The 24019-nt window shown below is 40.3% G+C and overlaps 1 long non-coding RNA gene across 1 annotated transcript; it reads right to left on the reverse strand.

Moving 5' to 3' along the window:
- Positions 1-507: 507 nt before the first annotated feature.
- LOC122554484 lies at positions 508-24019 on the reverse strand. The gene is made up of 2 exons (XR_006313004.1): positions 23940-24019; positions 508-1316 (listed from the first exon to the last, which is right to left on the reverse strand). It is a non-coding gene; the product is annotated as an uncharacterized LOC122554484 (long non-coding RNA).

The raw sequence follows: 24019 nt of genomic DNA on the forward strand, positions 1-24019 counted from the left end.
GTTTGAAGAAGTTGAGGGGGAAATATTGGATGGTGTATTGCTGATGATGAATTGGGTAAACGGGACAACCCCTTCATAATAGAAAAGCTGAAGACAGAATTAATCCTTAGATAGTGGTTAAATTTTCTCAGTGAATTGTGGGTGGTTGTGGGGTCTCCCTAAACACTAAATAGCAATAGTTGTTATTGCATGGGTCACCTTCTACATCAGTAACTGAGGTATCAGCTGCTTTGACAGAAAGGACAGATTGTACTGAACTGGGACACACATTGACATCAACATGTCCATGATCTTCTGAAAAGCATCCTGTTGTTTGCTGTATTTTTTTGGTTCAGCGTTGACAACCTCCTTTATGCTTACATTGAAATCCATTTATGTACGTTGATCCATTGACTTAATGTATCAATATTTCTTCACAATTTTATGCTTTTATTGACACTGCTAATAATGCCACTTGTCTTGGTGCCATTTGCAAACTTAGATATTTGGTTTTCTATCTCACCGTCAATGCTATTAATTGATTAGGTGAATAGTTGAGGCCTGACACACATCCTTTTAGGACACCGGTAGTCATATCCCGGGAATCAAGGAACCTGAGTATGCAGAGTTTGGGTTCCTGAGCCGGAGGCCATCTGCTCCTTTTACAGTCGGCTTTTTCTTTTCTTTTTCTTCTTTTGCTTTTTGTCTTACCTTTTATCAGTGAGAGGGAGGCTGTAGGCCCACCACAGGACGCGGCATCAGTATGGGCAGCTGCTACACCAGTGAAGGTGATGTCGGCGAGGTGGGATCAGCAGCCTGAATGTGTGGCCACTTTGTTTTTGGATCCAGCGTCGGTTGGGGCGAGGCAGTGGAGGAGGGGGTGCAGCGCAGGCAGCGATGGTGAGCAGACTCAGGACTCATGGTGGAGATGATGGAACAAAGGGGACTCTCTTTCAGTTACATCTTGTTTTTTAAACTATTCAAAATGGCGTGAGATTGTGGCAAATATTGAAGCTTTTCACTATACTGTATTATTCACCAACCTTAGTCACCTGTTAGAAAAAACTGAATTTAGGTTTGCTGGATGTAAGGCTTTCTGAATCAAACATCATTGGCCCAGAACGTGCAGGGTTTCTGATGGCATACTGTCAGCATTCAGCATCATTGTCTCTTTCATTTGATAGCAATTTCAGGATTTAAAGCAAGTGCTGATTAAGATGGAGATTCTGAAATGTTTCCTACATTACAAAGTGACTATACTCAGAAATATTTTGTTGGCGGTAAAACACTTTGAAAAATCTGCAATTGTGGAAGTTGCTGCATAATGCAAGTCTGTTCTGTATAAAATAGAAAAAGGGACAAATTAAAAGTGATGATAAACAAAATTGCAAATAGCTTTCCTAAGGGTAACTGAAACGTGAATCAAAAAAAGACAATAAGTGGAAAACAAACGTGCTTGGTTATATTTACTTTACAAAAAAGAAAGATAAATTGGCATCTGGTATTATTTGTCAGGAAAAATAGTTCTAACTGAGAAAAAGAAATGTTGTATACAGTACTATTTAGTAAGGAAAAAGTGGATTAGACCAGACCAGACTTCCTCAAAATTCTTTAAGAAAGTTGCCTAAATCCTAACCTTTTCTTATTTTAAAGGAAAATATAAGGTGCAGTGTTCCAGATGCAATCTGACTGGTCCAACTACAATTTAAGCAAAATACAATTTATTCAAACACTATAATTAAAATATAACAAAAGAAAGAAGAACTTGGAATAACTTAACTCTATTGGAAATCTTAACAGAATAATACATACAGTAACTATTACTAATTAACTGTTCCAATATAATAACATCTCATAAACTTTGCCCCTGGCAAAAAGGCAAATTCAGAATGCAACGTCTGCGATAGGGAGAGAAACCTCAGTGTCTAGATGTAATCAAAGAAGGGAAAGGAATAACTTCTACTTCTTCAAACCTCCAGCAGCTTATGCTAAATTTAAAAGTGAAGCAAAACTAGAAATCCTGGTCTGTGAGAGCCGGCCACAGTCACCCAGGCTGCTTCTATTGTTAAAACTTAAAAAGAAACCCAAGTCCTCAAAAGCTGTTTATGTTACCATAGACCATGCTCGTCACTCTCATTTAATTCCTCTCTTAAAAGAAACCAGGACAAAGTACACATCTTCAAGCTACAGCATTGTCACAAAAGTAATTAAAAGAAATATTCCATGGACAACCTAACAGCTGCTACTGTAACTGCCCATACAACTGGTATGATGAAATATATGTGATTTATATCTATATGCATAAATAGTTTTTTTAGTGTTCAGATGATAAAATAATGGAATATGAATGTTGGTTACTTTTAAAGCAAAGAGGTTAGATAGTTCCTTCAGAATATTGGTCTATTCTAATGCATTTCAGAGAGTAGGGAACCCCTGGTGTATTCATCAAAAAGTGCTTATACTGGGGTTTCTAACTGGTGGAGTAAACATTGAAGGCCGTTTGTTTGTTTTTAGTTTGGAATAACCAAAGTTTGAGTTTTGGTTTAGAAAGCCCAGAGATCAAAAGATTTTAGGGCAGTTCAGAGGAGACCTGAATCAGGTCAGAAGCAAGTATAACCCCTCTCCCAGAAAGGTTTTTTTTTCAGAAAAAATAAAATAATAGGTAACCTTAGGAGAAAAATTCATTTTGTGCTAGATGTTTGGTTACAAATCTGTGGGTTATCAAATATTGTTCTATCTAAGCTATTAGTCTTGTAGGTATTTCTATAAGAATACTCCATAGTCCACAGGACTGAAACTGGGGAGAATCAATTAGGTTTTGATATGGAGTTGTAATTTCTTTGGATGTGAAAAACTGTCATGTGGTGGTGTTAGGAAATAGATTTAAGCATTGCTTTGTAGAATTATTAAAAGATTTTTAAAATTGTGTTTGACATCTAGATAGCTTAATTTGGGTTTCTTTATTTTCATCTTTCATACAATAAATTTCCATTCTGTCTTTAGAAAAGCTCTGCAGCCTTGTGTGACTATGTTTCAGTGAATGACTATCAGGTTAACTAAAACATCTTTAAAATTAAAGACCTATTCAGCCAGATTTCATTCTGGAAGCTGGCTCCTATAGTAACACTATCAGCTGATATCATAACACTATAGAATGTTAACTTCTCAGTTGTGACCATTGAGTGAGGTTTTGTCATTCCTACATTGCTTGAGATGTTCAATGAATATATTTGTCTCTGAATAGGAACTTAATTAAATTATATGGGATTTTTTAAAAAACAGCACTTGAGACAACTTGTGAAGGAGAATGAATGACAGGATTTTTAAATTGCTAATAGTAAAAGGGAATTATGAATAACAGCAGTCAGTAAATGTTGTATGCGCACCTTGCCTTCATGAGAGTTCACCTTTAAGGACTCATGTGTTGTGTGTCTACAATGTTGCAACTCTGCCTTGCAGTTAGCCTTCTGTGACACTGCAAACTGCATGGACACAGAAATCAGTTGGTTTGCCTTAATGATCTAGGGCTTTTGCCTGAAACGTCGATTTTCCTGCTCCTCGGATGCTGCCTGACCTGTTGTACTTTTTTAGCCCTATTATAATCTTGACTCTAATCTCCAGCATCTGCAGTGCCCACTTCTGCCTGGTTTGCTTCAATGTCTGCTTCATAACATGTCATGTGTTTTACTGCATTAAATAAACTAATGGAGTTTAACCATATAGTTAATTAATACCTGATGAACACTTATCAATTGACCATTATAATTAACATATAGGCAACTTCCAGAATCTAGCGATTTGAGTGTAATGTCAATACCTCTGCCTCTGAAGGTGAGCAGAGATGATATTTTGACCCTGTTTGATCATCTATTCATCTGTTTCTCTGTTTGTGTGAAAACAATATAAATCAAAAGCTAATGGACGGATTCCAATGAAACTTGGAGATAGGGAATAACCCGAGAGAATTGTGTAGTTTTTAGTGAAGCTGTAGATCTCAATCTTGAGACAGATCCTGGAACTTTTGTAAGAATCCATTAACATTGGGAAATAGGATGAATTAACTTTTTGTTAGTGTTTTTTTGCATTGTTTTATAAAGTACAGTGTTGATGGTTATAGAATGGTGAGGAATGTCTCAGCTACTGTGCTGAAATTTGTCGCACCTGTATAAATATGAGCAGAGTTTTCTGAGCAGAATTTTGGTTATAGATTGACCTCAAGTCTCCTCAGTGAGATGGAAGCTCTTAATAATCATCATCAATACAATCTATAAGGTACAAGTCAGGAGTGTGATGGAATATTAGACCGAAAATATTCAGTTCACTATTAGGTTATTTGATATTCTGATCTAGAAGACCATCTTGAATGCATTTCATGGACTCTTTCTACAAGCTGTTAGTGTACATTTTATTTGTCCAGTTCATATGAAAATTTCAGTCTCTCAGTATAACTATTATTCTTGTTACATGCAAGTCTAATTTCCTGATTTATAGTCTTCCTGACACGTTACAATGATTTGTAATGCTCCCACCATTCTCTCTACCATTTGTTATTTCTTAGCCCCATTCAAACTGTATTATGGGTCCAATTTTAATACTATTGTAGAATGGATTTGAACTAGTTAATGTCTTGCCCTGTATTTCAATTTTATAAGCCAAAATTCTTTTTTCCATACAAACCTTATTCCATGTTGCTCACTTTTACCTGGAGATCTGAGGGACTGGAATGAATAGGTACAACAAAGAGAATCTGGCACCCAGAGAGAAACGGATGGGAGTGGTTGAGAGTGTTAACAGCAGGAGTGTGGACAGTGCACCAAGAGGATCCAGGACCTCAGGTGAGTGGCATAAATACTCCAAGGTGCCAAGTTATACGTTCTGACTATTGAGCATTCTTCCTGCACAGATCTCCCTTGGTCAAAATGTCTTATAGCTCCTCTCACTTGAGGATCCCATCACATTTACACTGGCATTTACACTGACCCTGAACCTATTGTCCTCTTGCTTTCGTGCTCATAGTCACTCTTCACAAATGTTGCCCTTCTCTGGATGGGTCATTTCAAACATTCACATTTCTCTGCTTTCTTTCCTTACAGGAGAAGAAGGCACATAAATTTGGTGAGTGGCAGAGTGCAGGGTAAAAGTATAAAACCTGCTCAGGAATGCAGCTCGACGTAAATCAGCTGGAGTGTCAAAGCATAGAGTACACAGAACAACTCCAATATAGCTCATTCCCTTTTGACAATGTTTACAATCCCAACTTCCTAGACAGTCCGTGCCCATCAACCGTGACAGTGTTCAACCCCTTATCTGACTGACAGTACTCATCCCATCCCCAACTGTGCTAACACCCTCTCACTGACACTGCTTACCCACACTTTTATAGTGCTCATCCATTCTTACCCCAACTAGGTCTCCTCTTCTCTTTCACTATACTCCAGAGTCTGCATCCTGCTGAATCATATCATCTGGGATTCTTGAAAGCCCTCCGAGAGATCAAAGATATAAGTAAGAGCTGTTAAGGCACATGATCGCATTCCACATATTGCCTTCAGCATGGAGTTGGTATTGGATACACATGAATGACTAATATATCATTTTGTCACCACTAAATGGGAGGTCCCATTTATAATAGCTAAATCCAGTGCAATTGTACTGATGCCCAGTAGCTCCTCTTGAAAAATGCTCAAAAGTGATGTGTGAGTGAGATTAACAGCAGGCATTGAACTGATGGATGGAGACAGTTGTTGGTAGTGACTATGAAATTGTGTAAGGAGGAAGATGAATGTCATTATTGAATGAACAAATGCGAATGTGAGAAAATACACAGATGGATCAATGGGTGCAACCTGCAAGCTGAGTTGACATAAAGAATGATATGCTACAGTAGGCTTGGGAAGGGCGAGTGAGGAGCTTGAGGTGATCTGTCATTACAATGTGTTGCAGTACTCACCCTCCCTGCTCTGCTAAGATCATTGAACCATTTTCAGCACTGATTTCATGATCATGGTACCACACTCCTCCACTGGGACCATTGCTTCTTGGCTTGCTCATTCCATCTGCAGGGAATAGTACATTATAGTAGAACTTACAGTCTTCAGCACTGCCTCCAGGAGAAGGTATCAGTAAGGTGAGGTGCTGCTTTTGAATGTCTGGAATCCATTCTGCTCTCACTCCAGCAGATTTGCTATTCAGAGTTACGTCTGCCTTGAAGTCGCATTGTGGATCATTGCCAAGCTTGCACATTCTAGCTGGTCAAGAAATCTGGAAATAATCTGGCGACAGAGTGGCTGAGTTTACAAAAAAGGCACAGAGATGGAGGAGCTTCATTTATTTTTGGGTTTTCCCATCTTCCCTGTTCTCAGATTGTTTGGAACTCAAGATACAGTCCTTTATCCCTGTAATTAAGCTGCTGGTTTGAACCAAGGTTATGATAATGTCTGAAGCCAAGTGGTCCTGGTAGCACTCAAACTTAGTGAACAGATTATTGCAGACTAAGTGCCATTTGAGAATGCAGTTGAGGATAATATTCAAAACTGTTTTATAGACTAATTGGTTGGATTGTCCTGCTTTTTTTGAACAGGGCATATACAAGGAATTTTCCATCTGTCAGGTAGATATCAGTAGATTACAGTTGTAATGAAATAGCTAAATGAATTCTAGGTCGCACATCTCTTAATTTTGAATATTCTTGGAACCTGCACGTTGGTGTGTATGCTGCACAGTCATTTCTTGATGTCACCGGCATTTTCCATTGTGGAAACCTCAGGAGGAAGTCATGAAGGTCACTCACTTGGCAAGCTTTCCTTCTTTCACGAGAAAGGAAGGTCATCTTGGCACATTTCCTAGGAAACCTGCATGGCTACCCTTATTGTTATTCGGTCAACAGCGGCCTAGAATTCTCAGTCTCAAATCTTAAGAACTACCAAGAAAAGATTTGACAGGAAATCGGATTGACCGCAGTGATACAATTTTACAATTACCTTTGATGATTTATTTTTCAGCTCTTTTCCAGTGTAGATTGAAGAGGGGGAAATTATTTGTTATGCTGTTGTGTCATTATAGTTTCTAAGTCATATTTTGGCTAATACATAAAAATTAGAACACCTGTAATGAACTTTGCACTAAATAAAATGATGATAGAGAGGTGCTGACAGCTATTCTGTACATTGAAGCCTTGGAATTAGGACATAAATAATTTACCCATTATATAACACAATTAAACTCAAAAACTGGTGTAAATAATGCAACCTATTTCTCACTGTTTTTCACAGGCAATAATGTACTGCCCAACCTGAGAAACATAGGGTTGAATATATAAATCAGCAACTATATTCTGAAGATGTGCGTATTTTGCTTTGCAGACCAGGACCAATTGATTTCAGAGTTTTCTCTTGATTGATGAAATGAATAGAGTGGGATGAAGTGTTGGGAAGCTCAAATATGGTGTGTTGAAAAAGCAGGCTCAATGCACCAAGTAGGTGCATGTCTGCAATTTCCACCATCTCACTTAACTGTTCTACCACTTCTGTGTTGCCAGACTGTTTGTATGGCAAAAAGCACTTCTGGAATGCTGGTGATATTTTCTGTTCAGAAATGTTATTGCATTCTTCTGGAGCAAGTAGGACTTGAACCCAAGCCTCCTAGCTGTGAGGTAGGGATATTACCACTCTGCCACTCTGAAATGTTAAAAATCACACAACACCAGGTTATAGTCCAACAGGTTTAATGGACTTTGTACACCCCAGTCCAACACCAGCATCTCCAAATCACTCTGAAATGTTGTCACTGTTCTCACATAACTGAAAACGGATGACTTCTGGAATGAGAATAAAAATGTACTCTTCTAGAAATGCTTTAATATTATGGAGAAATATGTTCCCTTCTAATGAATTAATAGTTCAAAAAACAAAATTAAATGTGTGTAATAATTAATATTGTTAGGACAGATTCAGCCCAAGTTCTCAATAGACAGTCTACCATAGTTAAGACGATTTCTAGCAATATATGTTTTAAATGGGATTATGAGGATGTATAAAATTGAGGGCGAATAATGATACATTTGCATGATATTTGTAATTATCTAAAATAATGAAAGTGTCTGATGGTAGTACAAATGATGGAGCTTTAGTGTCTTGTGCTGCTGGTACCTGGTTCTACTTTTCCAATTTCATGTGTTGCCCACTATAATCAACAAGTGTGGTCTGAGGACACCTTGGCTGAATCATCCTTTTGCTATTAATTGACAACTCTAATCTGTTTGTTTTTAAAATGAATGTTCCCATTTGAAACAATACACTTCCTTTCTCATTGTGGCAGCACATCACCAATTTGTAGATGTTGATCATCTGTTTAAAGGTTTTTTTGCCATTGCGCCACACAGGATATGTCACAAAAGTGAAAGTTTTGCACAATTTCAAAAAAATAGGAAGTTAAGTTTTTGCTAAAGTGGCAAACGTGAAAAACTGCATTTTTTTTTCCATTTGGAAGATGTGCAGCTGGAGTACATAATAAAAATCCCATCTGAATACCAGTGAATTTTAAAATTTCTTAGCTATTCCCTGCTGTGGTAAATGTGAAGTACCGAAATATTTGATGCAAATTGCTGCTGTGATCAGTTTCTGAATAATCAATTTTGCTGCTTTATTGCTTTTTCATTTGTTATTATTATCTGCCTGAGGGACACAGTTAGGTAAAATATTTATAGCTAGATAGTTGATTGGCTCCTGACAAGTAATTATTTCAACTAATTACCAATTTCTCTGCAAGATGTCTTGTGACATAATATCTTGAAAGGTAACAGTTTCATTGCATCTTATTTTTGAGGCTACACTTGCGAGTACATTTTTTTGTGACGTTGGTAAAGTTTTAAAGTTCTCACATACAAGATGTCCCACGGATACTTGTGTCCAAAGAACAAAAGGATGTGTTACACATTCTGATTGATTGCTGGAAATTTTGAGCAAATCAAAACAAAACAGTTACAACTCGCCACTTACTCAACTGCCTCATTTATAAACTTTCTAAACACTGGAAGATAGGCTGATATGTTAAAACCATGAGTTGAGGGGCTGATCGTAGACAACACAACTGTCACACAGAATTGAGCTATATTTGAACTTCCATTGATTCAGAAGATTCTTAACATTGCCACATAGTTTCATGCAGATCTTTCCCATGAGTCTTTGTTAACTTTTCCATTCTGCTTGGAGTCCGGAGATTGCCTTAATGAAGGACACAAATGATTATTCCTGTAACTGAAATTGTGGTGCCCAATTTTTCCTTACCATCCATGACATCTTTATGGTGTTCAAAGTTGTACCTTTCAATCATCCCATATTTGTCCTCTGCCATATTTTTCGCAGCCCAAAACTGTGCTGATTGCTTACTCATGGGTTAAACAGAAACTTCTTTCAAATTGACTTCAGCATGACTGAAGCTTCTCAGTAAAAACTCAACATTCTTGCTCCAATTCCACTTCCCTCTATAGCTGTGAGTTCAGGTTTAACACAATGGTGTACATATGATCTATGCATCACAAAGCCTAGATTTTCTACGTCCATAACATGACCCATTTCTGACTTTAACACAAATGAAACATAGGAACAAAAGTGATTGGAGAAGGAATAGACCACACAACCCATCAGGACTGTTTCACTACTCAACGTGATCATGGCTGATCTTGAATTTCAGCTTCACTTTCCCGCCTACTCCCCATTTCCCTTACTTCTGTTTACTCCCAGCCTTAAATCTAGTTAGATACACAACCCATTAGAGGAAAGAGATTTGCAACTCTTTGAAGGGAGAAATTTCTCTTTATCTCAAATGATCAGCCCCTTTATTTGGAGACTAAGTTCCATGTTCTAGATTCCCCAGGTAATAGAAAGAATCTCTCAAGCCCCTTCAGAATTTTGTATGTTGTAGTCCCATCAGCTCTCATTTTCACCCCAAAATACAGAAAATATAATTCAATTGACTCAGTCTCTTATCATTGGACAAATCCTAGGGAAGAATTGAGTGAATGTTTACTCTATCACCTCCAATTGATTCTTCAAACAGCACACAGTATTCCAGATTTGCTCACAACAACGCTTTGGTACGCCATATGCCTTCCTCACCGCACTATTTACCTGGGTGAAATTGAGTGAATGTTTACTCTATCACCTCCAATTGATTCTTCAAACAGCACACAGTATTCCAGATTTGCTCACAACAACGCTTTGTACAATTGTAGCAAAATTCTGTGATTCCTGCACACCAATCTCCTTACGATAAGACCAAAATGCCATCTTCTTCCTGATTGCTCGCTGTACCTGAATGCTAATTTTGATTTGCTTATATGAGCATGCCCATGGGTCTCTGAACATCAGCATGTACAAGTTTCACATCTTGTAAAATATTCTTACCACCAAAGTGATTAACCTCACACTTCATCACATTATATTCTATCTGTGTCTTGTTGCTCACTCACCAGTCAATGTGTCTTTGACTGGAGACTGGATGCCTTCTCGCAGAGTGCTTTAGAGAACATCTCCGGGACACCCACACCAATCAACCCCACTGCCCCATGGCTGAACATTTCAACTCCCCCTCCCACTCTGCTGAGGACTTGCAGGCCCTGGGCCTCCTCCATCACCACTCCCTCACCACCCGAGGATGAACGCTTTATTTTCTGCCTCGGGACCCTTCAACCCCAGGTCATCAATGTGGACTTATCCAGTTTCCTCATTTCCCCTCCCCCCAGCTTACCCCAGTTCAAACCTTCCAGCTCAGCACCATCCTCATGACTTGTCTCACCTGTCAATCTTCCTTTCCACCTATCCGCTCCACCCTCCTCTCCGACCTATCACCTTTCACCTACCTCCATCCACCTATTGCACTCTCAGCTACCTTCTGCCCAGCCCCACCCCTCTTTAGCTTTCCACATCCGAGGCTCCCAGACTCATTCCTGATAAAGGGCTCCGGCCCGAAACGTCAATTCTCCTGGTCCTAGGATGCTGCTTGACCTGCTATGCTTTTCCAGCAACACACTCTCGACTCTGATCTCCAGCATCTGCAGTCCTCATTTTCTCGTAATATCTCTTTGCAGCTGACCCGCAAAGGCCATCAGTAAACTTACATAGATTGGGCTGGTTTTCCGAGGAGTATCAATCGCATGGAGATTGCCGCTCCATTCCTTTTCAACATAATGAAAAGCTCCTCATTTCTGAGAGGTTATTCCAATCAGGGCTCTTGCAGAAATGCAAAGTTCCATTTTCATTCTAACAGATCCCTCATAGTACAGAACAGTCAGGGGAAGGCAAACGTTCCCCCTTTTTCACAGCAACTAATTGCCATATTCTGTGAGTCAAAGGTCTAGCAAAGTAGACAGCCATATTGACAGCTTCTGTGAAGGGAAAAGTACACCAAGGTAAATGTGAGGGTATGGTAACAGGAGAGAAGTGTACCTGGTTGATAGAGTTAAGGTCCAAATAGGTAGGATGCCAGCTGGATATAGCATGGGTGCCAGGTGTGGAGGGGTTGAGTGGGTAGCTTGTCAAGTGGTTGGGGGTAGGGTGCTCAATGAGAAGGATGCCAGTTAAATAGTGTGGCTGGGGGCAATGTGGAAAGGGGTAGGTAAGTGATCGAGTTTGTAGGCTAGCAGAAAGAGGATATCAGAATAGGCAGGGACTCATGGGTTGGCAAGTCCAGCAGGGGCAGGGGTTTTTTAATCAGATCCTGGGGCGATATTGGGTCCAGTGGCCAGAGGAGGGTTTGGGGTTGGGGAATGGTCTAGTGTTGTGGGATGCAGTGGCCATGTCCCAGGGTGGTGTGGTGTTTCAGGTCCTGGGGGTAGAGAACATGACTCAGGGCCCAGTATTGTGGGGAGTGTCAAGTCTGGGAAGTAGAGGGACTGTCATATCCCAGCAGAGAGGGGGATGCATTGGATCGGGGCCTATACATTTAAGGCATCTGAGTGAGCTAGAACTGTGGTGTGTGAAGTTTAAGTTGGGAGTTCAATTTAAAGTTACTCAGGAGTTGGACTTATATTAATCAAATTTTTCCTGAGTGACTATTTACTTAACTGTAGCAGGTCACTTCAATTTCTCTGATTCAATGAATACTTTCAGAGGGTTCCATGCCGTGTCTTGCTTTTCCTATTCTCCTGACAGTTCCTACTTTATTCTCACCAATCTTGATTTGTTCCCCATCCCCTGACATGTTGAATTTAAAATTCTTGCTCTCATCTACAAGTTCTTCCATTCCTCCAGCTGATCCTATGTCTGCACTCTGTCAACATGTGCCCTCTCCTCCCATAAATGATCAGTTCCAGTAAGAAAATATTTGGTCAATCCTTCTAAGAAAGGACATATACATTTCACAATATGTATTGTCAGATAAGAAGTGGTGGATTTCCTTTCTAGACCATTGCACTTCTAATAAAAGACAGCAGTTTCATTCAAATGTTAGGCTACGTAGAAAATATTAACATTAATTTTATGTTGACTATTTAGATTGTTTGTGTGTAGCTGGATGCTGCTTTACAGAAGGGCCCCAGGGCACCTTGTTTATTGTTTGTGGGGACCAGGAGAAGCTGTTCTTTGTTCACCAAAGTACTGCCATGTTGAAGTTTGTGGTTGTCCCAGTCCTTGATTGGAATGAGAACAGACAGCAAGCTGACACAGGGCAGTTAACTAGAGAGTGCAATTAGTGTTAAAAGTATTTGCCTGATATCTTTTGTGCCAGGTGGCCCACAGTCTGCCATCATTCCTGCAGTTGCATGACTCCAAGTATGCTGTAAGCAATGTCATCCCTCTTCAGTTTTGGAGAAGAAGAATTCCTAAAGAGATTGCGTGTTGCTGGAGAATTTTGATCTTGTTGCAATGTCTTGAGAGAAAAATATAGGATGGAATTTTAATGTTTCTTCTGCTCTCGAACATTCAGGCACTGCCACCTAGTCTTCACAACAGTGTCAGGAGAAATGGAGGTAACAATGGTACAGCAAAGATAAAAGAAACCACATCACTTAACTTAACCTGCATTGCCACCACCTCAGGCACTAGTACTGCACCTTGAGCAAAGTATAGAGTTGGAACCAGCATATGGTCTGACAGAGGGCACAAGGGCAACAAACAAACGAGCATTAAAGGATGGTTTCTTTGCCAGAGGGTGAGATAGTAACCATGCACTGCTGCAGAAAACTAAGCTGAGGACTTTAATGAGTTGACATGCAGAAACATGCACTGGTTAGCTGCCGAACAGCTTTATGTCATTGCCAAGAAGGAGTCTCTGTCCAAACCAGTACAGGACTGTGCTCACCACTTTTACATCCTGTTCTCTACCTCCCTGTTGTGCTTCAGACCCAAACACAGTGGCCCCTATATGTGTTGAAGCCATTGCTTTGTTATGTTACCTAAACATGTAACTTAAAAATACTTCCCAAAAAGGAGTTCCAGTACTTTAAGAGTAAGCCTCTGCAGAAGAAGCACTAGGTGAGGTGCAGTCTGGGGAATCACTGTGCAGTATAGATCTGCTTCTCTGTCACAGAATGACAGCATACCTGCTGTTACCACCACCAGCACTCCGCCAGTGACGTCAATGTTTCCTCGAAGCCAGCTCAGTGCAGTCCAAAGAGCTGCAAGGCTCTCTGCAGGCTCTCCATTGAAAGCCAGCAGCCGATAGCTCATTCCATAATTGACTGTATAAAGTGCTTCAGCATGTCCTAACATTACAAAAAGTATATTTTATAAATGCAAGGCTATCTTTGTTTCATTTGGGCTTGAAATGAAGCCAGTTGGAATTTATGTGAGGTCTGACCGCACCCATATCATACATCAACTCAATAGTAAATATCACTTTTGTTATTCTTTCATGGGACTTAGGTATTGTTAGCAAGATCAACATTTGTTGCCCGCAACTAATTGCCCTGGAACTGAGTGGCTTTCTAGGTCACTTCAGAGGGCAATGAAGAGTCAATCACATTGCTGTGGGACTGAAATCACATGTAGCCCAGACCAGGTAAAGATATCTGTTTTTTTTCCCTCAAGGACATTAGTGTGCCAGTTGAATTTTTACAACAATCAATGATAGTTTTATGGTCACCATTATTTGGACTGGCTTTTTTTATTTCAGATTAATCAATTAAATTCAGATTCCACCAGCTGCTAATGTTGGATTTGAATTCCCATCCCCAGAACGTTTACCTGGGCCTATGGAATACTAGTGCATTACACTGGTGGCTAAGGGTGAAATGGGATTTGAGAATTTGAATAATCCATCTGAACAGCTTTACAACACCAAAAGCTGCAGATGCAATAATGACCATGCCTGGTCCCTGCCAGTTCATGATGCTGCTGTCAACTTCTGCAAGGAAGTGAGGAAATGATCAGTGAGTGTGTTGTGATCTGTTTTGGTGATGTTCCCAACAGAGCAGAGTAACTGAAAGCTTATGAAATCTGCAAGCTATAGGTAAGAGGCTTATAGCAGGTAAGTCTGTAAGCTTGAGCTGGTGCATACAAATGTTACACTCAAGTCCTGATCATAAGAGATTATTGCTGAGTGGTATGGGTGGAGTACACTGAGCAGTGTGTGAGGTCTGTAGTATGGTTGCTTGAAGATTGAATATGAAGATGTTTTGACAGATCTTGACTGCCTGCATGAAGACATCAGACTTCTTCTCCATTTAATCCAGGTCCCTGAGTCAGACTCATGGCAATGTCCTCTGTTCCCACTTCCTTCACATTATTTTTTTTGAGATCTTCTGGCTCTTTGCACAACTGTCCCTCTTCTTTTCGATCTCTTGTACTATACGCTTTGTAGCTGCACCTTAGAACTTAGGAGCCCCCCCCCCCCACTCTGTTCTAATGTGCCATTGCACAAGTTTCTTCCACAGACTCTGGCCAGCCACATCAGCTTCTGTTGCATTTAGAACGTACCTGCCTTTTAAGTGGTGCATGTTATTTGAAGAAATGCAGGCTAAAATTTTTTGGTTCTGAGCAAAGTTGAGCACTCTGCTGACCAGTAACCATAGAGCAGAATGTTTTATGATGGGCTACATAGCAGGTAGCACAAAGTTTGCATGTTGCTTTAAATGCCTTCATCAGGTACACACAGGGTAATCCCACATCTTAAGCAATGCAAATGCTTATTGGCTTTATCACATTTTTTAAACCCAGCATCTCCAATAAATACACTATAGTCTGGCCTGAAATATATAATTGGCCAGTATAGAGTTATCCCACTGATGGATACAAATGGTGTCCATCCCATCCTTTTTGCTGCTCTAACTTGTGAAAAGTGGTAATTATTGCTACTGTTGCATTTTAACTGATTCAATCCACTCATTCGTTTCATAACGTTTGCACCATCGAGTCAGGGACCTGACCACAGATACTGTTTTAATACTGTCAGTATGACAAATTTTGAGAGAAGTTCACATTTTAATGCAATTCTGAACAAACACTAAATGGATAACATTGAAATTGTTTAATATGGCTACTATTAATCTAAGCCTGAGGAGGAAGGCAGATTGGACTAGAGCTCATCTCAATAGTTTTCTTGTAGGTGGATTGGTTTGAACAAATGTTTGGTTCTTGCAGCTTGATTTACATGTTTCATTTGGAAAAATATACCTGAATAAAATGAACACTGAACTTATTTTCAAAAATGCAATGCAGCTGTTGTTAACAATTATCACGACAGAATCTAATTTTAAACAATGTGGTTTATATGCCAATGGAGCAGGTCAAACGTTAATTACTATTTCCAATAAATTGCAAGTGTTCATGTTTGCAGCTTAAATTCAGAGAGGAAGTGTGGTTGCAGTAACAGTAATTTCATCAACATTGACGTAGTATTGAGTAATATGGAACAAAATCCTAAAATCTTGCCACATGGGTGTGTAAAATGCAAGATCATTACTATAATTACTGTATTATTATACATTGCATATAGAAACTAACTGTATATTGTGTTACAAGGAACTGTGTCATAACAGAAAGAAATGAAACATAATAGATTCAGGCCCATTGATCTGGACAGTAGGGAGTGGCATATTTCCAATAATAAACAATACAGAGTGATGAGAAAGATGAGAATGGACAATATTCTCTGAGCAAAGTCATAGAGGATGTTGATCATTGATGAAACAGAATAGGACATGTACTTGTACATATGAAAATTGCATCTTAACAATGATATTAATGGAGCCCAAATTTAACCCCCTGAAAATGAGCTTTTAATTTTCAGATTTATGAGGGAGATCACAATGCACTCTAAGAATATTTGCTTGTTGCATCATCTAGCTTGTGTTCATTGACTGCCATATATTATTTATGTAAAATTAGAAGCAGTTTGTTTTGTGTCAATTCTCTACAAGGAATCAGCTTTTTATTTGCATATACTATCCTCGCAGCCAGCGTAAGACATCTTGATCACATGTGTCTGGAACAGATAGAGAAGAAAGCACATGGACTAACTCACAGCAAGACTCGTAATCGATTTCTTTACAGGTTGTGAAATGCTCACAAAAAACAGGATGTTATAAAATAATAGAGTTTTTTGAACATCTTAATAGTATCTATGGTCACTTCCCACTCCACTATCTACCTCAAACTATCAAAAAATATAGTAGTTCTGATCTGTAAAAGTGTTGTTTATCAACAAACTATAATGCTAACATTACCAAGAGCAATCTGAGGCAAAGTTCATTTTACTTTACGTTTTAATCATTGATTTGAAAAGTACTATTTGCCATTAATGAAAGAAAAAAAAATCAAGTTATTGAATTTAAGATGCAAGAGAAAATAGATTTTAAACAAGTAAAGTTAACTGAATTTTTGAACAAAAGTAGTTGTGATTAGGAGCAATTTGGAGATAGAACTTGCAGAGAGAGGTTGACACACATGCTAGGTTGGCACCTGTCACTCTAGTGTAAAGCTATGAATGTTTATCCCCCAGTAGACTGTACTACCTCAGAACTTTGGATTCTTGGCTTTACTGGAGATACGTGATCAGGAATATTGCTATCCAATGGTGCTTCTGGCTGCATCCAAAATGACACATTATAGAAAATAATTTCTTTATTCTGTCTCAGATATTCACATACACTATTGCTATTTTTACAGGAAAAATGTGGTCATTCTTAAAATTGATCAGGGAGAAATTCCTGAAGAATTTCCTGAAGAAGGGCTCATGCCTGAAATGTTGATTCTCTTGCTCCTTGGATGCTGCCTGACCTGCTGCGCTTTTCCAGCAACACATTTTCAGCTTAAAATTGATCAGTCATGTAGCAGAAAGAAACACCCCTAGTACATTTGACCACATAATGTTATGACTCATCTCTTACACCTAGATAGCAATAAATAATTGTCTCTTTCTTCCACACAAACACAGCCTGTGAATGAAAATAAATGTGGGACATAATATTGGGCGCTGCAATACTAGAGGGATGGTGAAATGGGAGCCCAAAAATGATAAACTAATGAGGGATCATCCCCCAAGAACTTCTGGTATGGTTCATTCTGATGACCATGATTTGAAGGATGACAACATGGGTGCTCATCTGTATGCTGGAATATATAGAACAGGCAGCTTTGGACATTGGTCAGAGTTTAACATTGACTGGTTATCTGGCTACCTATTGTGGACTTCACCAGTCTTAATAACACCTTTTCTTAAGCATGTGCAGATGGACATACATTCAGCTTATGATGGCCAACCCCAACAGTGCTCTTTAAAGGCATTGCCATTCTGTTTACAGATGAAGTGCTTTTGACGACATACTTCCTGCTGTGGAGTTAGTGAAAGTACCATGTTGTTGGAGGAGTTAATGAAAGTTTTTTTCAATCAGAAGACAGTGTTCTGGACATTTAAAAGGAGCAATGGAGTTTTAAAAGGACTCCGAATGCAATGCTTGCTCCAATAATTGGGGACAAAATTACAATTCTCCTTAGACTGCAACATATTAGGGAGCTAGAGCAGAGGCAGGATCGGGAGAAAGAGAAAAAAAGCTTTAAACAGGAAGTTTCAGCAAACCAACCCCCAACCCCACCTTTCCCAAGTGTCCTCAGGGAGCATTGTCTTCTCTGCACCTCGGCCAGTTGCTGAGATAGTTTCAGCAAGGAGGTAATCATAGAATTATGTCACCTTCTTGAATAACACCTGTAGCCACTACAAATGTTGTTGGCTGTCAAAGTCGCTATAGCCTCAATTTCTACATCAGGCTGGAGTTATTGATATCACCAACATCTCTCACTTCACTGTCCATCACCGCATCCGGCATCTGGGAATCCATGAGGGCCTGTATTCCAGAACAGGGACCTTCATTATTAATTCAAATCAGAACAAATGGAGGAGAGAGAGAAAGAAAGAGAGATCATCATTCTACATAGGTCCAGGAAACCCTCCAACTATAAACTTCAGAGAGAGTAGAAACAGATAACCACGCAGGTTTGTTATGATTTCAGATGATGTTACTGAAATAAACACACACAAGACTCAAAATTTGGTTTGAACACGAAAACAGAAGTTTATTACACAAAATAAATAAACATAAAATGAATGTGAAATTGTTGACCCTAGAAAACACTGAGGAGCTCAAAAGGGTCTACACTAGTTGGAGAACATGAAACCTCTCTTTGAGTCTCCAGGGGACTCTGCATATAACTTTTGAAAGATTTCAAAAAACACTGGCAAAACTAAATCCCATTCATTCCCCAAGACCATCACTTTACAGTAAAACAGGATGAAGAGAAATTTTCCTTCCCTTTCAAATCTGGAGGTTTGATTTAACTGCTTCTTTTTGTTTCAGTCCCGGGACTTGTGAAGCCTTTTCCCTTGACCACATACCTAACAGAGAGCTTCAACTTCCTCAATCTTTTAATAATCTCCAGAGATCTAACCAAACATTCTGACAGCTAGTTTCACAAACTACACCCTTTCACTGAGTAATTTGTTTTCATAATTTTTCTGAATAATATCCCTTTTCTAGGAGAGATGACACTTGCTTCTGACCCAGTCAGGCCTACTTGGAACTGAACAGAAGTGGCATGGTAGTTCAGTGGTTAGCACTGCTGCCTCACAGTGTCAGACTGAGATGATGTTACTGAGCCATATTCTTCCCTCAGGCTAAGATCACAGAGCTCTCCTAATGCATCTTGTGGAGAAAGAAATATGAGCATGTCTCATCCTGCTCCACAGAGCAGACCCTGATTAGGAAGATTATCTTGGCAAAGAGCGAGGCTTGCTGGCTCATCACCTGCTGGAGATCCACTCTGCCATCGCCCCCCCATCATCTGCAGCAGGAGTAAGTACTACATGCTTCTCTGGGGTTTGGACAGTTGTGCCCGTCTCTCTCTCTCTCGACTTCTGAACACCTTTGAGGATGAAGAAATTCTTGATGTTCTCTTTGACTGCTTCCCACCAGTCCCCTGGAGACTCAAAGAGAGGTTTCATGTTCTCCAACTAGTGTAAACCCTTTTGAGCTCCTCAGTGTTTTCTAGGGTCAACAATTTCACATTCAGCTTTCAAATTCCCTTGCCAGCTCACTGGTCATTCTGTATGTGACAGTCGGCCAGCAGGAGGCAGTGGTCAGAGAAAAACATTGGCTTGACGTCAATGGATCTGACTGAGAATGTGCGGGACACAAACAGGAAATCTATTTTTGAGCAGTTAGACCCATCTGGCCGCGAGCAGGTGTACCTCCGGGGCTCCGTCTGCAAGGGTGCTGAAAGTGTTGTATTGCTTAGTGACGTTAACTGTTTCCATTAGGAATCTGAACGTGGAGTCCAGTTTGCTGTCAGCTCCTCCAGATCGTCCATCTGCATCAATGATGCAGTAGAAGTCTCTGCCAGAATGACCAGACTGGACGTCGCCAGCAGCAGTGGGAGCAGCTGTAAGACCACCAGCTGTTCACTCTGTAGCACCGGGGTGAACACATTAATTAATCTCTGGGGAGCGTTTTTGCATGTAACGTCTGCTACGAGGAGGCGCCCACCTATCATCTCCTTAACCTTGGAGACAGTGAAGTTGCCTCTCATAGCAGAACACCCAGGCCAGAGGAATGGCTATCATTTTCGCTAACCAAATCCAAAGCCCATGGGTCCATAAGCTTGACTATCCCCCAGTAAGTCAATGATGAAAATCATTGCAGAGTAGATTTCACACTATCAACATTAATACTTGCAATTTTAACACCCACTTTAAAAGTTTACAGAATTACCCAATGTACATTCTCACTAGGTGACTAGATGTCACTAGTGACTCCCTGCATCCCCGGAGTGTGGGCAAACTGCTGGACACTCTCCGCACTGAGGTAGCCACCCTGCTCCTCCCTCAAGGGATTGTCCTGCTCGGGTGTTGTCAGGGCGAGAACGAAGCCAGCAGGGTCCAGTTCTGAGTCTGACAGAGCATCGCTGCTCGTGATTGCCCGGAGTTGTGGTGTGGTGGATACCCCTGGGTTCCCGATGGCTGGAGGTTGGCCATCTCTCCTGGCCCCTCGGGAGGGCTGGTGTTTCTGGGTTCCGGTGGAGGAATGTGTGCTCCTCTCCTTCTCCACCCCCAAACCTTTTCCAATGAGTCTGTCTATTCAAGTGGAGGTTGGGTTGGTTGCTGTGCCTCTGCACTGGTCATCTTTTCCTCCTCTCTTGCCTGCCCTTCCTTCTGGGTGCCCCTTGTATCAGTTTTCTTGCTGGAAGATGGCACCTTACTGCCCTTTGGGTGTCCACGCTGGGATGCCCCTCCATCTCAGCGTGCTTGCTTCCCCACTCAGGCTGCAGTCCTTAGTCAGGCAGCTTGGCTTCCTTGCAGTCCTTGGTCAGGCGGTCCTCTTGCCTGCAGTTCCTGCAGAGGGTCACTTTACTGTCCGCTGCCTTGTGCCCTGCCCTCCCGCAGGGTCGGCACACTCCAGGCTGCCCCGCGTACGTCAGGTAGCCTCGGCACCCTCTGACTGCGAAGCTGGAGGGCGAGTGTAGATGTTCCCACTGGATTCCACCTTCAGGGTCACCTTGACCTGCTGCTTGCTGGTCCTGATTCCAAAGGGGTCCACTACATTAGTGCTGCCCTCTTCAAACTGTGTACACCTTCCCAGGAAGGTCAGGACATCTGCTGCCAGGACGTGGGGCGCTGTACAAATGGATTGTCACAACCCAGCTCCTCTGTGCAGGGAGAATGAACAATGGTACTGCAGACAGGATGGAGAGGGGGCTCTGACCTCCTTTCTCCTCAAATACCTTCAGGAGACACTCACATTGCGTCACGTTCTTGAAGTTTACGTCAAAATAGCCCCACCTGGGGAACGTCTTCATGAAGAGGGTCTGGTCGACCAGCGATCCTTCCTCCACCTTCTTCACAGTCACCCTGACTGTATTGTGGACCCCCTGCCTCACGGTGCGGGCACTAGCAGAGGTCATAACTCTGGTTGGCTGGTCAGTCAACCTGAATTGATGTTAGACCAAAGCCAGAATAAAGATCCACCAAATTCAGCTCAGCTCAAACAACACATTTCCACATTCTACTCACAATCCAGCGACGATCTCAAGATTTTTCAGTTATCCAGGTTCTTAGCTCAGATCCTGATCAAGGTATGTCCCCTGCCAGGTGAGGAAAATGAGCAATCAGAATGAAGGTTACATCGTGTCTGCATCACTTCCACTGGACACGAGCTAATCTTGCACCCACTAATGAGCCTTATCAAGCTCATGCTACATGATGACTTGTGAGAATGTGTATCTTGGCCCATGTTGATAAGGTTTTGGCCTGTGTCATTACTTTTTCATAAAAGTGTAAGTGAGTCCAAGTCGTAGCGTTTCACCTCTAGAGTTATATCCCTTTAGGAAATAAAAATGCAAATGAGCCAAGTACACAGTGTCACATGATCAGAGGCTTTCCGTACTGCAACACTCAAGGTGCACACTATGTCTAGGGATTATTCTGCACTGTCTATATTGGTTTGTTATTTTAACTATTTAAACTTTTCTAGTAAATGGAGTCTATGCACCTCATTTATGTTACATTTAGATAACACAAGAAAAATATTACTACATAATGCATAGGTGGGATTTCTTATCTTTAAAATACAGAACAAAGAACAAATCAGCCTGTAAGTCAAGGGGGGAACAGCAGCAAACAAAATATAACAATGATCTAGATGTTCCCACAGTACAGAGCACTGAAGGAAATAGGATTCCTTTGCCAGCTATGTGTTGTCCAGGTTTGTGCAGGCAGCCAACTGATTCAGACACATTCTATGTAAATGCTCTTTAAATTTAAACATCAGTCAGGAATCAACAGCACACCAAATGGATTAAAAATACACCTAAACGCATACAACAAAAAAAAATCAGGCTGCATTCAGGAGCAGTGCAGAGCCCACACAACAAACCTGAAAACAAGTTTCAAGCCTAAAAATAAAAAGGGATGATCAAGTGTAGCACTGAAAGCGTAAAGGTTGGATCCAAAATTTCTCAGCATGAGCTGAAAAGATAGTAATCTTTTATCTGAGTTCAAACTTTTTCAACAAAGATGCAGCTGTGCTTCATAGACCAGTTAAATAAGCTCTGCTGATACTGATTGCAGTTGGTAATGTGGGTTTCCACAGAGTCAATAACTCAGGTTTATCTGAAGAGGACAAAATATGGGAAGATTCCACAAAATATGGGAAGTCCTAATAGACCAGCTAGATGTAAGAGTCAACTTTAGAATTCATTGGTTGCAATTGATGTCCTTTAGGCAAAAATTGCCAAAGAAAGCAAGAGACCAATTTGAATGCAATTTCCCTGAGGTTGAACTGTTGGAGCTAATAATGGAGTTGCTAATTGCCTCAACACCTATCAAAGCAGTTTTAAAAGGATCCTTAGATAAAAAAAGATAGTTCATGGCAATGATTGCTAATGGATGGCAGAAAATACAAACCATTGTGGCTGGACAATTGAACTTATAAGCACTAGGTGCAACAAGCAGAATTGGCAGCGTAGTCCAGAAACGAAGCTGTGTGGCCTGTGAACATGAAAGAACAACCCCAGGCAACAGCAATGTGAAAGAGGATTAGGGCGACAACACACTGACATTTCACTGGCAAACCAAGAACATTCAAGAGTGAAATCCACACTCACAGAAGGTTATGCCATGACAAGGTCTAGAAGAATAGTCAAAATATCAACATGATGTATGGTTTCTTTGACTTCTCTACTGTAAGTTTCATAATATTTATTTCAGTACAGCCTGTTTTGCTATTAGTATTATATTTTTACTTGTTACATATAAGAGCTATCTTTGGAAATAAACATGGATGTAGTGATATCACCTTTGGAGTGATATTCATTTAAGAGATGAACATGCAGATGAACCACATACTTGGATATTGTAACATGAGCACAGTTCATAGGCAGTTGAGACACAGGCTGTGTCTGTACATTATACTGTATTGAGCTGTTAACTTGTAAATAAACCCACTAGAGATTTTTATCTAAACAGACTGCATGTGTGTTATTTGTGTTACATTTAGACAACACAAGAAGCTTATCACACAAACATTAATCATTGAGCAACTCAACAGAAAGTTCCCCAATTAATACAAATGTGCAGATAAAACTAAAATTAAAAGTTTGCAACCATGTGGTATGTATTATTGGTTGCTGGGCTAGTGACACCCACCTTACAACTACCTGTATGAAGAAGTCAGTTAACTCAGCTTAAACCAGAAATTAAATATGAAATGTTCTTGATCCAAATGCTTTTAAATAATATTTGAAGCAAATTTATTAATGAATCAATCAACATTCTATGTAATTATGTTTGTAGAGTTTTGGTCAGTTAGTATTTGGAATCTCTCAGACTGCTGTCTGCTTTGGAAAATACTTCATTGTTAGCAGTAAAGCTCTGGTGAATTGAGGCAATATAATGTCTGTTTTCTCTAATCTTGCCTTTTCATGGTCAATATACTTTAAAATAGCTTAAGATGAAAGGTAATCATTGATAAGACCTACCTATAAAAGCAGCCTGTTATTTATAGAAATGGCAAGTTCATAAGAATCTCCACAGTCTTCTGTCATATACAGTCAATTCC

The sequence above is a fragment of the Chiloscyllium plagiosum genome, chromosome 11 (assembly GCF_004010195.1).
Source record: "Chiloscyllium plagiosum isolate BGI_BamShark_2017 chromosome 11, ASM401019v2, whole genome shotgun sequence".
Classification (NCBI taxonomy): Eukaryota; Metazoa; Chordata; class Chondrichthyes; order Orectolobiformes; family Hemiscylliidae; genus Chiloscyllium; species Chiloscyllium plagiosum.